Consider the following 18,550-nt stretch of genomic DNA (forward strand, 5'->3'; position numbering starts at 1 on the left):
ATTGCTGAACTATGCTGTGAGGCTACAACTTAAATATTTAACAGTTTTTTATTGACATATTTTTTGCCCATGTATTTCCTTGCAAATTTCAAAAGCAAAACTTAGCTTACCCTCATCAGTAATGCTCACAGGTGCTGCAATTTGTTTTTGTTTTTTAAAGATGTCTTTTTTTTTTTTTGGCTGAAACAAGAAGTCTTTTATAAGAGATAAAATATACTTACAGTGGTTTCCAAACGGTATCACTCTTCAGGTAAATTACTCCAAGCCTTGGACCTAGTGCAGACGTTCATTGGGGCAGGGAACAGAGAGAGGCTGTGTCTGTACCAGAAAGAACCAAAAGGAAAGGTCAGGGGGAAATGATAATTATTTACTGAGAGCAAGAAAACTTGCTGCAACACTAACTGGCACTCTCCGCCGTCAGTACAGCTGGCTGCAGCCTGGTAGTGCCGAATTCTTCCCGCTTCAGTCCCCCCAGCCCTGGCTGCAAACGCCAGCAGAGTCAGTCCCCGGTTACCCCAGTCTGCCCATGCAACCTATTCTGGTGAAGTGAGGAGGAGACGGAGGATTAGCCAGCAAAGTGCTATCAGTAGGATTCATTCTGAGAAGTTGCTCACTCTAATGGCATGAGCACGGAGCAGTGATGGAGAGCTAGCACAAACTTGGCACTCAAGTGCATCTCATCAGAACAACAAGGCTAGTCCTGTTCGGAGCAGCAACAAGCACTTCCTCAGGACTGAAAGGCAGGAAAAGGAAGGAAAAATGCTCCTTTGCTTCTTTTGCTGTCTTTACGTCACAAAAATGATGGCTCCTATCACAGCAGAAACCAGCAGAAACCCCACTTATCTCCCATCAATCACCAGGTCTACTGCAGTGAGACCAGTGAAGGAACGTTGTCAGCCTTTCAGGAAAGATTCAGCTCGGCAGCAGGTTTATGTCTGAAATCTCCTGAGCTAAAGAGGGAGCTGGACTCCATGGACTAATACAGAAAGGGATCCAAATAAAAACCTCAGCTCCAGTATTTATTAGAGGATGATTTCACCAGCCCAGACCTAAGTTTTTGGGAGTATTTACATTTTTTGGGGACTTGAATCCCTCTCTAGACTAACAGAACTCCTCCTTTGCTAGCTTCTTATGATCTTTGGGTGGCTCACTGTGGATGTTGGAAGTACGTCTGAAGTTAACATCCAGGGACAGAATTAAATCCTGCTCACTTCACTTATGCAAAGAACTCCTGGGACTTCAGCATATTCAGTCCTACCCACAGTGAAGCCAATGGTGCTATTTCCATGAATAAATGATTTTGCCTACTCAGATCAGACAAGAAAAGCAAATATTTGCTTTATCAAAGAAATCAAGAAGGTGAACGAAAAATGATAAGAGATGTAATTGTTATTTCACAGGTAGTTAATGTCACTGTGCAAGTTGGAATTTATGTCTGTAAATGCAACACAATAAAAAAACCCCACTGTTCGTGCAGCAGGAACACTGGAATGAGCATCAGCAGACACAATGAATGATTTTAGATGACACTGTAATAATGTACTTCACAAAACATACATTTGGTTTTATGTTCAATTTATACATTTTGTAATGATGACGTTTATTGATGACTGGGATATATGCTACATACTGATTTCAACAGGCTGCATGGAATCTTAGCAGCTACACTTCACAGGGGCTCAAGCAAATATTTTCTTTGATTCCATTTTTCTTAAGTTCTCCCCTCTTGGAGTCTGCTTTGAATTGCAAATTCAGTAAATTTAAACACACAAAAAAACCCTCCTCAACTTAGCCTGAACCTCCGAGTTTCACCAGGGCTTGGGAGAGGAACCATATGCTGGTGTCAGGTTAGCTCAAAAGAATTATCTAAAACAGTGACACCTTTGACCACGACCAAGGGTTGAATTTCAAAGGTGCAATAACGCCCAAGATTGCTGTAGATTTAAGTTCCTGCTAACACTCAGCATGGCTTACTTTCAAGTTCTCCCTTCCCACATCCACATACGCCCCACCTGTTCTGTTAATGCTGACCTTGCCTCTTACATCCACTTTGCACACATCAGTCTGTCTTTTATCTGGCTATTGCTCACATTTTTAAGGCATAAATCCCATGCGCCTTAGAGACTGCCCAGTGCTTCAGCTAACATGCATTTTTAACTTGTACTAGAAGCAGAAAAATCACAGGATCAGGTCTTTAGTCTTTGCTTCGGCAGAACTCCTGCTCACTTCACTCCTAATTTCACACAAGAGAAGCCTAAGAACTGCATGTACTTATCCTGCATATTTTGTCACCTCTCTCTTTGTGTCATTATTGCTCTTCCAATCTCTGGGATCCCAATCCAAGTGGCTCTCTCTTCTAGCACTGCCTAGCACTCAATCTGGCTTCACATCAAGGGTCAGGCAGACAAGTTGTTAGAGATGGGCTGTTCAAAGTCTTCTACAAAATCTGGGCACTAAAATCTCTGTGAAAGGCAACACTTAAAATATCTTCATTTTTCTCCATCATTTTTGCTATGACCTGGGAAGACATGTATCTTTTCCTCCAGTGTGATGAGCATAAAGCACTGAGATCATCAGCAGCTGATAGGTACATTTTAAGTACATAAAATCAACAAAGCTGATGGTGCTTCAGAAGACATGGGGAGTGCAACAGAGAGAGAAACACTCAAAATTTTTCTGAAAGTCTTAAATCTAGCTTGAGAAAAATTAGAGGAAAAGGACTTTTGGTCGTGTGAAGATAGCGCAAAAAGAGACAAGCAGGACAACAGGGGAATGGGATGTGTGACACTGGGTCAAGTAACTACTCCCCTCTCGACATGGGCTCCTCTACCCAGAAAAGGAAAACATTGCATTTCTGCTCCACGAGGTAATGTGTGCTTAATTAAGATTTTGGAGGATAGCTTTTCTGCATGAATGCATTCCCGTAATGCAGACTCTTATTACTTAAGTATTTCCACTAATGATAGTAACTTGGGCATTTTATATATGCTCACTTTTATTCCACCTTGCTCTTCCTGAGCTTTATCTGGTAATTTAGAGGGTGTAAGAAACATTAATCGTATTACTGTTTTTATTAAGGAAGGTTCATTTTATGATAGCAGTGATGTACTACAGATTGTGATTTAAGATGTACACTTCAGGTCAATTCTATACTGGCTTCACTGGAGTGGCAGTGGGCATAGTCAGGAGAAAATGTGGTACTTTACATAATAATGCTGATGATTAATGGGCCTCTGGACCATAACTCCATATTCTGAGGCACTGATCCTCCTTCTCCACCCTCCTGAAATTTGTGTCTTGACCCTTTCATCTCTTGTTAGCTACCTTTCCAGAGCCGTTCATTAATCAGCACCATTGATCTGATGTGGTCTGTCATATCACATTACTTAAAACACCCATAAGCAAGCATTGGCCTGACTCTGCTCTTTACACAACACACCACCACAGTGTTTCCTTTACAGACGACTTCAATATTATAAACATCCATTTCCCACTGCTCCTTGGTCCTGAAATGTCCTTTTTCTAGGCTGGTTCCCCGCAGGACATTTCTCTCTCTCCCCCTGGCTGTACTTCTTTCTGCTCACAGACACCATCAAACACCTTCAGTATTTCCTGTTTGTTAGGGGCACTCTTACGTCTGACCTGCAAGAAACAATCACAAAATAGCTTTTTCTCTTTGCTTGAGATCTGGTACCACAGCCTTTTGTTACTTCCTCTTAGTGAGTCCTGATCAAGGGGACTTAAATTTTTAGTTAATTGCTATTTATGTTATCCCTGCAATACTCTTTTCCCTGGTATCTTCAGAAGTCTGCTTCCTTGTGCTTTTTGTGTGATCCCTAGTAATGAAAAAATTAAAAGATGAGCTTCTTGTGAGCTTATTTCTGATTATTCTTATTTGCTGTGCTGGCACAGTGCTGTCTGTCACGAGGCAATGGAAAATAAGGGCTTGCTAGTGCCACAGAAGTCAGCATGTCTGATCTTAATCCACATGAATTGATGCTCTCACAATCATGATATATTTTCAGACTGAGCTGTCTAGGCTAAACGCAATTCTTTTTTGGTCACTTTTTCTCTCCAGGAGGAGCTTTTTGGGTGAAATTCTTAAAGCAGCAACAAGGAGAAGATGAGAATGGCAGTGTTAACCATCAACAAATGTGATTCAGGAGTGAGCTTGCTGCATGAAATGGGTTATTCCAGGTGTATTGCACTGTTTCTTTATCAAAAGAAGGTACATCCTCTGACTAGGGCAGACTGCAGCATTTACGCTACATAAACAAGGTCAGGCCACTGGTAGGCCGTTGGCTACTTACAGGTAGATATCCAGCCACAGCATCTTGGGAGATCAAGATGGACTATGGTATAAAAAAGCCTTGCTTTCAACAGGGGCCAGAACTTGTGCCATAGGAAACATAAAAATTTATCAGTATAGGACATGCTGTCAGAAGGCCATAGCATGAATTTTTCACAATAGTCAGGGCTTCATCTAGGAGAGGAAACTGCTCATTTCTGTATTCTACTGGGAATGCTGTATGTCCACTATCAGTAATCGGGGCTGAAACTCCGAAATTAATTTGTTAATAGACTAGACATTTGCAGAAAGACTGTTTAAAAAGGCTGGACTGCTCTAGCCTGGTAAAGGCCAATTTCCCACAAGGCCATCTTTGTAAAAGTACTAGAGAAAAAATATCTCCCTGAAGTCCCAGGGGTACTTACTGAAATCTGGAATAGCAAGGCAGTTTGTAGTAAAGTCTAAATCCCACTTTTTGTCTCACAAACCCTCCATTACTTGTCCGTATCTGTTTCTTTTTGCCTTCTTTCACGGCCTTTTATCTGATACTATAGAATTTCACTTCCCTTAAGTTGAAATTATTTTCTTAAGTTTGAATTTGGCACTTGGAATAGACATTTCCCAGGTCTTACTTTCATCTGTTGATTATTCTGATATTTCTTTCTATTTGCAAGCAGTGTTCTCGATGCAGCAGCTAACCATACCTAAGAGCGAAGGTCCAAAAGGATAACTCTTCTCCCACTGACTTTCCTTTCCACTCCCCATGCTGAATGGTCCCTCCTACCCTGGGCAGCGGTACAAGGTGTCAACCCTGAACTTTTGCAAAAGTTCTCTCTCATTTCAGATGTAAATCGGAGTGCTGCCTATCTTCCACTAATGAAGATCTCATAATGCTTAGTGTGTTGGGTGTATAAACCTCACACTTGCAGAAAACCCAAGCAGAGTGTATGTCGCTCTCTTGGCTGCACCTCGCGTTCAGCAGAGCTGTGTAAAGCAACGTTAGGCAATGTTAAGCATCTCTTCAGACTTTGTGCACCTGATTTGAAACGGTGAAGATAACTGGTACCTGGAAGAGGGAACTACATGTCAGTAGTTGGTAGGCTTAACCAGACCAGAAGCAGATCACCAAAAGCCCTGATGTAACACTCAGCTAAACATTCAAATTAATGATAAAACTGACGATGCCAGACTGAACCATGACAGCGTCTCAGACAGTGAGTTAGCTTTTCACAAGCAGTAAAGAGAAGAAACAGTATCGTACATATAGATAGATATACCACATATGGTAACGATATATATATATATGGATGTCTGTATAGCTATATACACACTTTTTATTTTAAAATTACCTTATTCTACCAAAATACTGCTGGGTATAGCAACAGAGAATTCTCTATATTCTTACTATGGAGCCTTTACAATCATATCTCAACGCTGAACAAACCCACGTAGTTTTCAAAGGAATTCATTAAAGTGGGGTATGACTGAGGCAAATACATAAAGTCATTATTTTATTGATGCTGGTGTCAAATGTGGAGTAAATCTTCTGCTCTCAGTGGAAGTGCACCTACATAAGCTTTCCAGGGAACAGACTGATTGGTGGGTAGTGCTTATACACTGCTAGCGTTGTTGAGTCTTGAGCCCTAGTTTTCTACAGAAATTTAGTATTAATAGAAGCAGTTTGAGAGTGTAAACAGCCTCAGGCATTCGAGTGCTGATGCTGTATGTTACAAGGCATCAACTTTGTAGTAAGAAACTCAAAAGGTTCGTGGGCGTGGAGCAAGGTAAGAGGTTAAGGTTTTGAAGCCATGAACGCTGAAGATGGCCAGTGCATTCAGAGTACTGCCTTGTTACCAGCAAGGTGGCACTTGGACAACATGACGCTGCCTTGCTACCTTAAGCAAGGCTCTCACAGAACCAAAGGTATAGTTGTGCTGCAATTACTACCCATGTTTCTGCCACTGAAATACGAGTTGCCATCACTGCAATCACCAGGGATGAAGAAAATGTGTAGAAATTAAACTGTTACAGTAATATATCTGCCTAAGCTACTGCTTTGGCTAGATGAGCCAGATTAGCTCATGACAGATGAGCTTCATGAACATTTCATTGCCAAGGAACCCTGTCAAAATATTGGTGATTTCTTCGAATCTGTTCAACATCATGGAGATGTCAAATGAAATCTGAAAGGACATTATTTTTCAGGAAGAACAAAAACAATGAAAGCATATGAAGAGAATGAGCTGAGTTTTTCCTCCTCCCCTACACATTGCTTTGGTTTCATTGCATGCTGTCCTTGCAAATACTTTGGCATAAACCCTGAAACCCTTAGTCCCGTAGATCTTGATGAATTGAAGAAAGTACTGAATGTCCTCAAAGAACAGATTTCTATGTTTCAGCAACCAGGTTTGCAAACTGATAATGCATTTCTACCCAGATGCAGGGACTATATAATCCCAACACATAACACGATTTAATGAAGATTTACACTACTGGCACTGGTTCTGTCACTCCCTCCTGGTCACAATGGTACAGCACTTGATGCATCAATGTCTGTCCACCAAACCTGTAGTTCTTAGGCTGAAAGCTGATCTCAGTCACAAGCCTGAAGTACATTGTTATGAGTACGGAAGATAATGTACAATGGTAACTGATAATTTTTTTCCTGGTTTTTGTTTTTTGTTTGTGTTTTTTTTTTCCCCAGCTCGTTGCTTGCAGAAACTATGAGATACTGTTTACATTTGTTTGAGCTACAATTCCATGTAGGACAATGGAATACCACCAGCTATAAATTTCAATGGATTTGATCCAGCTGTCACAGAACCACCGCCCTCAAGGTAAACTAGGAAATGAAACTTCCACTCATACATCTGGCTTTCTCAAGCACCAAGAGCCAGGTTATCAAACAGATACACAGAAAAATTGAACACCCTCCTCCCCTCTGCAAAAATCTTAGCATAGTCTTGATGGAATTCCTCCCTCTCACTGAGCTTTTATTATGTGACTTGTTTTATAAGGAGAGGAAGAAACTTGCAGGATTTTTACTTGCCTTTACTAGAGGAAGATTTATATTAAAAATCATTGCACGCATTCTGAGGGGCCAGGCCTGAGACAAGGAATCTTTTCCTTAAGTTTTAAGATTTGTAACACCCCTGCCCGAATGCTAAGTTAAACAATCACATTACTGACAGTCAGGAAATACACTCAAACGATTTTGAATATTCTTTTGCTTTGTTTTGGATGACTGTCTCCTGTTTCTGAAGATCTCCCTTGCCAGTCAATCATTAAAGAGTCGGTAACCAACACAGTGAAAAGACCAGGTAAAAAGCACCACGAGCATGTTTTCCCATACCATTCTTCCCCTGTGCTCGCTGCCTCTGGCCTCGAACTGCACAAATGAAAGCTTGTTTGATTTATGTCAAAAACTATATATAAAATATCACACAGGATCCACGGAGAAACAGAGTCACTCTGGGCTTTGGTTTCATTATCCATTGAGGAATAACTGACTACAGCCTTGGAGTACGTAGAACTGATCAAAGCGTTTGCTTCCTCACAAGCAAAGAGAAACCCACTGTAGATTTACTGTTTCACGCTTCAGTGCCAAAACACAATGGAAAAAGTTCTAGATGAGCATGTGAATTATTCTAAAACATTGTTCAATCAAATCTGATGGCTATGCACATTTGTGAAACTCATCATTTGAAATGTCAAGTCACTGACAGCAATGTGTCCTGAGGTGTGAGGTATATTTGTGATAATTATTTGCTTTTTAAAGTTATGTATCATCTGCATCAAAACAGAATTTTCCTTAAGTGTGCCTGATATGTAGAGATGTCAGTGCCAGCTGCATTATTCAGATCGGGGTTTTAAATACCCTGTGCCAGAAAAGCACAGAATCAGGATATGACTACAATGCCATTTTTAAGGCACTGTAAATTATTTTTCACTTTTCTCCTAAAACTGTATGCAGTGTGGCTGATGGAGAATGATTACTAACATTAATAGTAGCCAAAGTGATTTCTACTCTGTACAGTATATAAATACAGCATGATGCATTAAGGAAAGTAACAGAACAATAATTGTTATTCTTGATCCAGTATTAGCGAATGAGAAACTCTTGGGATTTATCGCAATTCAGTATTCAGCTCCCTTCTGTGGCTCTCAGAGGCTATTTCTCTGGTCATTTCAAAACTTTCTTGAATGAAACTGAAGGCAGTTGGCTCTGTTGCTGGGTAAGTTCTGCTAACGTAGGAGGGCTGTCTCCTGAGTGCTAAAAAGACCATTTCCAAATCTTCAGCATCTTCTTCCTTGACAGCATAAGTTACTACGCAGAATGGTTTAGATGATGCTGAAATGAAATTTTACAGGAGATCCACAGTCTTCCAAGAAGGGACATGGTATGGAATGGCAGTGACTTGAGGGGACCTGATAGCAACTTCCCCACCTTTTATTTCTGGAAGGTGACACCCTACAAATAAGCACCCACCAGTGTTCACTTCAGTATCCTGAACATAACCCTTTTTCCTATCAGGAAAGAAATTCTGTGAGGAGGAGATTGGATCTTTGACTGCAGACAATCTGGGAGCTACCTTGCTCCCGATAACTCCCAACAGAAACTGTTGTAAGAAAATGGCCCAGATGAACAAAATTACGAAGGCGCTTGCGGATATTCTGCTCCCTGCCACAACCGGCATGAAGTACCGTAAGAGATGGATCAGGAATCTTAGCTGTAGGGGAGCTCAGAGCTATTCTAGTTCAATCAGATTTCACCATTTGCTCTAATGAAGAGCGCTGGCAGAAGTTCAAAGCTACTCCAGGTCTCGACTCTCCCTCCACATTACTATAAAAATGACTGTAGAAGTGTTAACTGCAGAGGAGCCAAAAGTTGTTTTGGTTCCAGCCTTTCCCAGCAGGAGTAACTGAGAAAATAGAGTAGGAGTGCTAGTTCTGCTCACAGCTCCCTCAGCCTCCTGCAGAACACCAGAGACATTGCTGGGAACAGGGCAGAGTGTGCCCAGCATTGTCCCCCCTCGCAGCTCCAGCAGCCTCAGCTGCTCCCTGCAAACGCCACCGATACAGATGCACCTGCTCAGTAACTCCAGAAGTCTTTGGAATTAGCATCAACCTCCGTTGCCGATAACCCAACGGCTGTTTGAGAGGCAGAAGGTATCAGGAGGATGGCTGTGTTCAGCCAGCATTGATTTCTTCAGCCTTTTGTCTGTGTCTGCTTTCTGTCTCGTTTGAAGGTGGTTACTGTTACTACAAGTAGCATGAATCATGTCTCTGTTAAAAAACAGAGCTTCAATTGTCTTACATAACCCCCGGTAACTGCATGTCTAATAATAGCAAACCATTTCCAGGTAGGGAATCTGTCTGTGTCCCAGACCCAGACATGCACACGTGCACACACACACACATATTCATATTACTTTTTACACCTCACTTCTGGGAAGGATTGAGCTTTTAACATGCAATATGACAGTTCTGAGCTGCAGGACCTGGCAGTTATTATTTTAAAATGCCATTTTTCACTTATTGCTTTGAGAAGCCAGGCTGGTACATGCGAACTGATCATAGCCCAAGCAGCAAAAGGGAGTGAAAAAAAACGACAGCACTGTTTGGTTTTGAGAGAGCACTGGATGGCAAAGGCCATGGTTAGATCCTGACTTTCTAGATGCGAACTTCCCTTCCATCTCTTAGAAAAGGCCCATGTTCTGATAAAGTTGGTACTTCTCATAGTACCCTTATTTTTTTCCACTCCTCAGTTTCCCCGTGGAAAAGTGAAGGATAACCTGTAACCCTCTCATTACTGCAAGGCTAACAGACACTGATGCAAATCAATGATAAGGTCTTCAAATGAAACTTCTTTATAAATTGAAAATATTCTTTCTATTGTAACCCATAAATGGTCCACAGAAAGAAAGAGGTTTTGTAGATTACTTTGGTGTCACAAGAATTCTGAACTTTCATTCAGTAGGAGGTCAAGGAAGAAATTCTTGCCAGTAATGTTGCTGCTGTTCTGGGAGATACTGAAATGCCTATCCTTTTGCCAAACAAGAAAAAAATCTTGCTGCAGAAAATCATGCCAGCAGGTCCATCAACTTCAGTATCCTGATTCTGGTTAATAACAAACACAGGACTCTTCAAAGGGAGAGAATCACAGAGTATCTCAAGTTAGAAGGGACCCATAAGGATCACAGAGTCCAACTCCCTGCTCCTTGCATGACTACCTAAAACTAAACCATATGACTGAGAGCATCGTCCAGACACTCCTTGAACTCTGAGGCTTGGTGCTGTGACCACTTCCCTGAGGAGTCTGAGCATACCTGAGCATCTAAGCTTGAATTATACGCTATTAGCAACATAAGAGCCAGACTTCAGCCATTCCGAAGTTCTGTATTCTCTTGGTTTAGGAGATGGATTGGAGCCAGGGATTTGGAAAGTCAATTGGACTTCTGGATCTGTTCAGCTTTGAGAGTTCAGTTTATGTTCATCTCTTCACGTTGTGGGAATGTAATAAACAGGTAAAAACTTAACTGATGACATAACAAAAAATGTACTCCTTCAGCTTTTATTTCTAAACCTATTGTCTTTCTCTGCTCAGATAATCTTTCTTGAAAGTTTGTTGGAAGTACTTGAAAACAATAAAGCTTAGTGGATCAGATGTCAGGCTCTGGTTCTATGCCTACTCCTGACCAAGGCATACCATATACCCAGGCAGTATCTTTGGAGGAATTGTTACTTGCCTATTTCTCAGGATCTACGGACAATAACTGACAATTTGGTGTTGTTATTATGGGATCAAGCACCTTACTTATTTATGAGTCCTTGGATCCACAAATCACCTTACAGTAAAATCAGAACTGAACTAAACCTAAATTGTGTTTGATCTCACAAACTGACTGGTCTGGTCAACATTGCAGGCTGGCTTTCATGGATGCTCTCCCACCAAGTTAGTCCATAATACTCCTATCATTTCAGGCAGATTTCTTGGCATACAACAGGGAAAAAAATGGACTGGTATGTTTATTTGTTTTTGTTATCAAATAAAAGCCTATGGTTCAGCAGCAATAAACCTATTGTTAGAAGTCCAAAGACCCAAGCAAGTGAAAAAACCAAATCAAACAAGAAACCTGCTAAGTTGTAAACTGTAGTTTATCAGTACCATGCAGTCATGAGCTGACTGTGTTACTGCCCTAGGGTAAGAAGTTCTTGCCTTTTCTGTAGGAAGTCAAATTAATTTGCCTTCACTGTCTAGTAATCCCCTTGTCAAGCATCAAGAAATCCAGATCATGGCCACTCTATGTTACAATGTACTATTTCGAAAGTTAGAAGAGAGAAAGGAATGGAAACCATAGATCATGCACCACTTGCTGAACTTGCAACATTCCTGCTAGAAAAACAGTATTAGTATTTTAATTGCAGATCATAACACTATGTCCCAGATTCTGGCTAAGCATCTGAAAACGCAACGGATCTTGTGCATCCAGATTATTTTTATTAGGACTAAAACTCCTGCAAGAAACACTTTCACTGGTGGGCCCAGTAAAGGGTTAAACAAAAGTTGGACTCAAGTTTACGAAGCCATCTGAACTGGCTTCAAGTAGACATGAAACATCAATGCATCTGGAAAATGGAGCTTGCAATTGACTTTTCTGTACCATCTGCTCTCAAGAACATTTTCTGCTTGGGAGTTGCATAAGCAATGAAAAAAAAGCACACAAACAACTTCCTGTACCATGTTTTCGGTCACTTGTAACGACGCATTACAAAGCACACCAGCTAAATATGCACAACTGTGCCTCACTCCAGATGACAACATGTATTATATAAGAGCAATGCCTGACAGAAAGACACTTATTTTAAGATATCAAGACACAAAGAACACCCAAGGGGAAATATTCACTGCATGTGAGAGTTGGGGGCAATTGCCAGGGAGACTTTTGCCTCCGTCTCGACAGGCCAAATGCAGTTCAGAAGACAGAAAAATCAAAAAGAGGATTTTTTTCTTGGTTTACAAAGTAAAAAGACAGAACCTGTTGCATCTCCTTCTGCAAAAGGGAGTTTCACTTGTAATGAATGTAAGCTTTTTGTTGTTATTTAATGTCACTTTAACGCATTTCAGATTCAAAATTATTCTTATCCCAAAAGCTTTTAAAAATATCATTTGTTTAGACTTGCTTTGTTTGCCTGTTGGGAAGCCATGGCCTGATTTAATCTCGTAGTGTGGCATTAATAAAACAATATCCACAGGAATCAGAATAGTTTAACCAGAATAAAAATACCTACCTCTCCAAATGGGCCCAAAGCCTTTAAAACACGTATGCACATGTTGGCCTCTTTCTCTTCCCAGTGACTGCACTAATGGCACTGAATCGGAGACACATGGGGAAAGCCCAGCACCCCTGCAAATGCAGGGAACCACTCGTGCAAATGCAGGGAACCACTGAAGGCAAAGGGGGACTGAAGCCCAGACTGAAGCAGGGTGTGCAGCTAAAGGAAAGTAGTTTGCCTCTGCTTTGGTGGAGTTTTGATGCTGAAGTTGAGATTAGCTTCTCTGCTAATGAACAGACTCAGGCTCTCAGCCCATAACCAGGGGATCACTCAGCAGTATAGATCTGACCTGGTTTGGGCACATGATCACATTACTATCAAATTAGCAAGAGTTTATGTTGCTGCAAGAGAACAGACGATATATAATCTAGCCTGAAGTCAGAGTGGCGCAGACAAGTGATACCTGATCTGGCATAAATCCTGGCATATAAAGTTAATCCATTTGTTCTGGACACATTCAAACCAGGATGTGGATTTATCCTAGATCAACACTTCATGTTATATGGCTACAATGTTTTTGATAGCGTATTATAACCCAGATCCACTGTGCCATGAAACCACAGCTTCAGAAACTGTGTCCCAGAGATTTTGCAGGGAAACAACCAATTCTATCCATTTACAGGGTAAATCTGGGGGTGCAAACAGCTCCAGGGGAGACACACTCCCACCCACCTGAGAAGCAGACTGTCCCTGTAAAGACAAGCCATGTAAGAATAAAGGGTTCACCTCCAAATGGCATTTATTACTTCCCACAGGCCAAAAGGACTGAGACCACTGAATTTTCTTCCTACCTTCAAAATACAGAAGCTTTGGTGTTAATATGGGTTTCTCCTAGCTAATGGAACATGTAGTCTAGAATTTCCAAGACTGGATTAGTCTCAGGAGACCAGAGCATCTCCGAGAAAATATCCCGGCCTGTGGCAATGAAGTCTCAGGTTAATGAAAGCTGTTTTAAGATTTCAGCTGAATTAAGCAGGTGCACAGTTCACACAGGTCACCTCTGCATGGGAAGGAACATCAATATGTTTTCTGTACTGTACCTGCAATTCATTAATAGCAGAACCTGGTTCTTATCCTCCTTGCTACAGCATCCTTCCTCTGCCTCCCTTTGCTGCCTAGCCCCCTTCTGGACTCTCCTGCCTTACACCTCCAGCCATTCTAAGGACACTGTATGAAATTCTGTTCATAATTACACTGGCAAGTCTCCTCTGGTTTTCACAGAAGTTACATCCTCATAAATGAGAGCAGAATTTGGCCCTCTGTCTTTTCCAAAGGAAGACTAACGATCAAATAATTTTCTCACATCTCTGTTTGCACTTTCACAGTCTGGTTACATTGATTTGTGTCTCATAAGTAGACATTTCCTTTGTTTGTTACAAATCAATGTTATAGACCTAGGCTGCCTGCACATTTTTCCTTTCCCTCTTACTGTGTGAAAAACAAAGTGCAGCTTCAATTCTTCTTGCTTTATAAATGTGAACTTCCTTGATGAAGCACAAGAGAGAAAAGCAGATAAAATTCCTGCTCTCCCTCAAAAAACAGGAAACGTCTGTGCTTAAATTTCTAATTACAAAGATGCTTTATGGTATGATAAACACCTTTATCATTCCAGTCCTGCCACAGCTTTGTCAACCTAGTTATAATCCTCTCCTCCAGATATTGCAAGATTTCCCATAGCAGCCCACCGTGGTATCACAGACAGCTATGACTTCATGGCATGAGTAAGGAAAAAAAAGAGGCAAAGGTTTTAGTCAGCAGCACTACTGAGCTGCCACACAAATCTCTGGGAAAGAATGGAAAAGAAAAGAGTTTGCAATTGGTGCCTGAAAGGCAATGAGCTTTTTGACTCAAGTATGAAAATACAACAGTGAAGACAGATGGGTATTCTACTACAAATGGATACGCATGATAATAGAAAAGAAGCAGTAAGAAACAGAGCCATCAATCAGCATACACCAAGTGGAAGAAAGTGCAGGTGTAAACGTGGAACATCTCAGTTTGATTTGCCTTTATTAAAAGAGAAAATAAAAAAGTTTAAGAAAGAGCAAAACCAGCCTCAACTCAATCTCATACATTTTAATACTATGAAGAAATTTAGTAAGCGACAGTTCCACCAATTTGATGGAAAACTCATGGCTGCCAAAATAAAAATAGAAATAGATTAGCGCTGGCATCAATAAAAACAATAATCATAATAAGGCTTAAAGGATGTGAGATCAAAAAGGAGAAGAAAAATTTTACAAATATGAAACAAGGCTTGCTACACTGCTGTCACCACCATCAAAGAGCACCCTCAGTGGTCGAAATGGAATTTTATTTAATTTAAGGAGCAGAACTAGAATCAGGAAATCTGGGTCCTACTTAGACCTCTTTTGGGGAATCTATGCTTGGCCTTGAGAATGCTGTGTCAGTGCTCTGTGCTTCAGCTTCTCTGTAAAGCCAATCGAGATAATAACACATTGACTTCACGGGCATTTTATAAAGCTTAATTCATGGGTGTTGAGAAAACACTTTAAGGTCTTTATGTAGGAAATATTACATGGAAGGAAAGACAAAAAGGAATTTGAAGATTGGGAAAGGACTGAAAAAGAGATTCCACAAATCAACCATCCCCTGGAAATCACAGGAAAAGAACAAATAACTTCCTTTTGGGGATTTTATTTCCAAAGGAAGTGGAAAGCTTCCCAGCCAAATGGGCAAAGAAGCTGCTGCTGCAAATAGCTAAAGAATCAGTGAGTAAGTGGCAATGGGGAGCCCGGGCTTCACTGCATGCTTGCACAGCTTCACTCCCTGCTGCACTGCAACCTTGCAACACTGTGTGCACATGCCTAGACCCAGTAAGGTGACACCATGCTGCTGGCCTGATGGGAAGAGAGATGAGGAGAAGTTCAGACTACTTGCATAGCTGTCTATTTGCACAGCCTCTTGCCAGCAGCAGTTCAGGCAAGAAACCGTAACTGTTGCTATAAGGCTTCGGGGACCAACCATTCGGTCTCTGTTCCACCAGGCAACTACCTGCTTTGCTTGTAATTCAAATGGGCCTGGCTTCTAAAACTTTTGAGTATTGTAATAGTAGATATGGTGGAATAGCCCTTAATAGATCAAATCCATAAACTTGGTTAGAAAGAAAGAAAAAGAGACACAAAATAATAACACTAAAATTAAGAGAACTATAAAAAGCAAACCAAAATTATTCTGATTTGATACAACTTTTCCAAACCATTTTACTTAGACGTAAATGACAAACAGAAGATACCAAGCTGCCACCAGTGAGACCTACAGAATCAAATCTGTTCATTGATGTTTTGGTAGCATCCATCATTGTCACAACTCTTGTCTCTAGTAAGAGTTAATGATAAAGAAAGAACTCAAGAGAGCAAACTGCCCAAACTTTGGTTAGCTTACTGAGTAAGAATATAATCTAACAAAAAACGCAAGCAGTGATACATTACCAATTCAAAAGGACTACCACAACCACATTCATCTATATGATGGAGAGAACTCAATGTGCATTTGAACACGGATATATTTATAGCTGCTTGTTTACAGCATATGGTGCCTTCCACTGTATTCTGCATATTTTTCTTATCTTGCACTATCAAAGTTAGAAGATAGTGGAAAGGTATGTATCTTTTTCTTATCTTATCCTGAACAGGCTTCACTAACAAGGACATAAATTGTCTTTTCAATAGCAGGCTGCAATTAGCACAGAGGTCAAGACACTGCAGTTAGCACAAAGGTCCCAGTACTGCAGCTACCCAGGGGGTTCCACACTAGAGCTAAACACGAACCCAAAGCACTCTGGGCATATGGAAATGTATAAGGTTTTTTTTAATGTTTGTATATATGCATGCCAGGCATAAATATTTAAGGAACAGACACCATGATAACATGAGAATGAGGAAAACAATATTGCAAGCATAACAGTGATCAACACATCTAACTGCCAGATGGACAAAATAGGTTTACCTGGTGGTGAGCACTGTGGAAAGAAATGAAGTCTTGCCTTTTACATTTCATGCATTTTAAGATGCTGCTCAGATTATTTGTTTACTTTAACCTGACGTCAGTTCTGTTGACAGTCAGTGCTAAAGCAAAATTTGTACTGGAATACAAACACCATCAAAAATTCCAAGGTATCTCAACATGGCATGGTGGTTTTTTTTTTGTTCTTTTTATATAGTTGTAAGGATAAACATCAAAAGCTGAAACATCTGCATTCAAGTCACCCAAAGACGGGGGAAGAAGTGCCCAGACCATGCATTTTGCTGCAGATGCATGCTACTTTAAAACCGAGTCTCATGAAGACTCATTACAGGACAATATGATTGCTTGCCCTAACATTTTTGAAGAAACCTTGGAAGGACTTAGATACCTAAAGGTGAGTGCCAGCATTTGCTACATATTGGACCGAGCAGCCTCCAAATCTCAGCCCACAGGATTGGCTCCGAATGCAGGCGGAGCTGAACTGTTAGCTGCAGTATCCACAACACACGTACCATGAAGAGATTATACTGAGTTTTGTGACAACTACACTTTAGGAGAAAGAGGGAGCAGAGGGGCTGAAGGAGCCTGAAAGGGAAATGAATAAATTCAGATCAATGGAACAGGCCTGGAGGCTGCTGAAGAGGCTCTTTTAAGAGCCACAGATGATGGCCACAGTCTAGACCGAACACACACAGAGAGAAAAGTCAAGACAAATCAGCACCATTAAAAGCTAAGTAATCACATCACATAACAGCAAGATGCAGCAATAGTCTCTCTGTCTCTGCTCTGAGGTGAAATCACCTGGAATGTGACATTTGTTTCTGGGCACCTCCTCATCAGAGTGATTGGAGAAAGTTCAGAGAAGAGCCACATAAACGACCAGGGTGGTGGAAAGACTGAGCTATTAGGAAAAGTAATGAAGAGCTACATCTGCATCGCCCAGTTACATGCCAATGACTAGCAGACGAAGGGAAAGGCATGAAAACAGGCTGCGTATAATTGAAAAGTGAAAATGCCAAAAAAGAAGGGGGGGGGCGGGGGGGAAGGAAAGAAGAGAGGGTAGCTAATAATAAAAAGGTGTATAGATGAAATCAAGACCAGTAACATACAGTGGAAATTACAGGGAGCAAAACACAGTGTAAGCCTGAAGATTGATCTCCTTAGGGAAGGAACTGAAGGTTGACTGTGTATTTAGAACTGCCCTAGACAAAACACCAGCCATGTGATGCACACACCATCCTTCACTGGCCCTGGGGAATGGGCTGAGCAGGTCTTGATTGTTTTTCCAGTTTGATGACTCCAAGGTACACTGTGTTTTTCTGGCCTAAAAACCATCCGTAAAAATATGGAAACCCATGAAACACACTTTGGCAGGTTAGGCGATGATTAACCAGAAGGAGTTGTATGTGAAGAAAGGAGTAAAACAGCAAGGAGCAAAACCTAGTGGGTTGAGGAAATGGCTCTTTTAGCATCAGCTGGTACAACGAGGATCAGCCACAGAGCAGAGGGGATAATCCGCTGCATATAAAGAGAGCAGTATGTATGGATCAGGCAACATGATGTGACAATGGAGTTGGGGAAATGACTTTAACGGATACATGACCTCGTGAACCATGAGTCGGCCAGCTAGTCTATGGAAAGTTTAAATGCTTGCATCACAAATCCGGAAACCTGACTGTGCAAAAAGGGAGCTAGTCTCTCTCTGTAAAGCATCCTAAGAAAGTCAATGACAAAGTGAGCCTTGCACTCTTCCATACTATCGAACCGTGGATACAAGCCTATAAAAGAAAAAAATACTACTTCCCACACTTGAGTAATAAAACACTACAAAACGCTGCACACACAGACAAAAAGTATCACAGATCCATGCAGGGGGTGGCAGTGGAGGGAGCACACGTGTCTGTACATGATGAAATGAAATGCTACTGTCACTTCCCA

At 41.1% G+C, this 18,550-nt stretch overlaps 1 protein-coding gene across 8 annotated transcripts in view; it reads right to left on the bottom strand.

The window, feature by feature from the left end:
- The window catches only part of ZBTB20 (zinc finger and BTB domain containing 20), a 519,609-nt gene that overhangs the window by 65,322 nt on the left and 435,737 nt on the right, over positions 1-18,550 (bottom strand). For all 8 annotated transcript variants that reach the window (XM_056341444.1, XM_056341443.1, XM_056341442.1 and 5 more), the window contains one exon: positions 222-318. The gene's annotated coding sequence lies outside the window, so the exon portion shown is untranslated. The remainder of the gene's footprint in view (positions 1-221; positions 319-18,550) is intronic.

This window comes from Falco biarmicus, chromosome 5, assembly GCF_023638135.1.
Source record: "Falco biarmicus isolate bFalBia1 chromosome 5, bFalBia1.pri, whole genome shotgun sequence".
Classification (NCBI taxonomy): Eukaryota; Metazoa; Chordata; class Aves; order Falconiformes; family Falconidae; genus Falco; species Falco biarmicus.